Here is a 2,723-nt window from a genome sequence, read left to right as displayed (position 1 = left end):
GTCACTTAAATGCCAAGGCTTGACAGGAAACGGACGTCGTGACGTCACAAAATCGTCATTAGCCAGATGATGAGGTGGCGATGACATCACCCTCGATGTGACATGTGGTTGATGACGTCACGAAACAGCTGCTCCATGACTCCTCGCTTCATTGGAAGAGGATGCAACTTATGTTGTAATAAACAACGGATAAGAGGTTTCCTAAAATGTGATTTTCCTTTCCCTAACCCCCCAAGAAGATTCTAGATCTCGAGTCTATTTTAAACCAACCAATTGAGTGGTCGAAGCCAACCTGTGGTTGTTATGGTAACAACGGAAAGATGATGGAGAAACTGGGTGAATGAAAAGGTCTAGAGAAACGTCAAGCATTTAAATGATGTAGTGAGGAAAGTATGTCCTATTCTGGTCACGTGCAAATGCATCCTCAAAGAGCGTGCGATTCCCCTGACCTTCCTGTAGTGTAAACACGTCCGGAAATTGTGAATGAAAACATTGCTGCTATTAAAACAATGGACCTCTAGCTTTAGGAGAGAGAGAGAGAGAGAGAGAGAGAGAGAGAGAGAGAGAGAGCTTTTATTTTCTTAGAGACAGATATAGAGAGATAGAGACCTTTAGCTTTTATTTTCTGAGATGGAGATGGAGAGAGGGGCCTCTAGCTGTTATTTTGTGAGAGAGAGACCTCTAGCTTTTATTTTCTGAAGAGAGAGAGAGAGAGAGAGAGAGAGAGAGAGAGAGAGAGAGAGAGAAATAAACCCTGTTACCACCACCATCTGAAATATTAATATTTTTCAAATCCTCAACCTTTCCCGCTCTCAAGTCGAAGAGATCACAGGATGCCTCATCTGATCTCGAAATACTTCCTTAATCAAGCATGCCTTTATTTTTTGCCTTTCCTTCCCGTCTAGAACGTGCCAGACGGACGCCCACAAAAGCGTAAACAAACGTCCCCTCCTCTAACCCACCCACCCATCCCACCCACCCGCCCAAGGACCCTCCCAATCGTCATTCAGTGCTCTTAATACCAACCTTGAAATTTTTGGGGTGACTTCACTGCAAGGGAATCCAGGCTCTCACCCAAGCAAAGCATTCTGACCTCACCCATAAAGAGGCACAAACAGTGCAGCCGTACGTAATTACTTATTCTTTTTTTTTTAATCTAGGACGACATAGTTGTATATTTATCTATTGTCACTTCCGTTCAAGAGTCTACGTCACGGTTTTGAACGACAAACTGATAGGAAGGATGACGTTGTTCCTAAATTTTGCGATGAATGGAGACCAATACGTTGCAGTTATCGTACATTTCACGAGCAATCAAAACAATAATAAAAGAGTCATTTTTAGAGTTTGCCAGTTATGAAGGTCACTATGAGCTAAGGGGGGTTCATTCACAGAATCATAGTCATTGTATTACCAGGAAATTTCTCATTAGATTGGGATTCTATTTCTTTTATTAATGTTGTTACTCATGGTGATAAAAAGGTCAATAAAACGGTATTACTCATTCGTGTTAAGGACTTCCTTCTTTTAGTAATAAGTACAGTTAGGATTTCAATGCTTAATGGATGGAGTAGAAGGATAGTTTCATACTTATTACTGACCTTCTTTTCTTACAGGCTGTAAACTGCTAATTACAGCCCCCCGCCCCCCCCCCCGCCCCCCTTTTCAAAATTGACCTGAAATTCCTTTTAGGGGATAAAATGTCGTAGGACCCCTAGCTGGAAAAAAAAAATGAACCCTGCCATAGTAACTAACATTGTTGGCTTAGGGGAAATCATGCCAATCTAGGGGAATCTTTGCCTTGTATCTAGGGGAGAATAAAATCTTGCCGTGGAAACACTGAGATATATATATATATATATATATATAGTATATGTGCGTATGTGTGTGTACTGCAGGGATTAAATTAATCAAAATCATGTGTAATAGAACCGTTAAATATCGTTAAGCTGGGGAACAAAACTCTTTACCAAAATAAAAACAAAAGGGAAAAAGGTAAGCAAAAACTAAATTAACTCGAGAAAAAATTTGTTTAAGGTAAATATAACTGAAGATTAAGATAATGAGTAAAATTCAACTGAAATCTATTCTATAAAATGGTATATTATACGAAGAAATTCATATATATGAACGCTTATCCTTAATCTAGATTGTCTTTACACTATCAACGTCAAATACTGATAGAAAAAAAATGAATCTTTCACTGTATTAATGGTACCATATGAAATTTAATATTTGAGTCCTATTTTTTAACATAATAATAATAATAATAATAATAATAATAATAATGATAATAATAATGATAATAATAATAATAATAATAATAATAATAAAGGAATTCATCTTCCCTTAGCTTTATTCAAATCTGTAGACCGATTCACCTTCTTTTTGCAAGGGATCATAATTCCCAGAACTCTCTCTCTCTCTCTCTCTCTCTCTCTCTCTCTCTCTCTCTCTCCCAAGACGGTAAACAAGTTCAAGAATAAGTTAGACAAGATCATAAAAACACTCTAAATGTTTAAACTATATCGCTCTACCCAAGAGCAAATGGAGTCTCCCAGAATGAACTAAAAAGTCTTGGAGACATGCAAAATTCTTGTAACTCACTCTCTCTCTCTCTCTCTCTCTCTCTCTCTCTCAATGCCGTAAACGAGTTCAGGAATAAACTAGACAAGATCATAAAAAACACTCTCAATGTTTAAACTAAATCGCTCTACCCTAGT

This window comes from Palaemon carinicauda, chromosome 7 (genome assembly GCF_036898095.1).
Source record: "Palaemon carinicauda isolate YSFRI2023 chromosome 7, ASM3689809v2, whole genome shotgun sequence".
Classification (NCBI taxonomy): domain Eukaryota; kingdom Metazoa; phylum Arthropoda; class Malacostraca; order Decapoda; family Palaemonidae; genus Palaemon; species Palaemon carinicauda.
The sequence above is the reverse complement of the archived record's forward strand: the minus strand, read 5'-3'. Positions refer to the sequence as shown.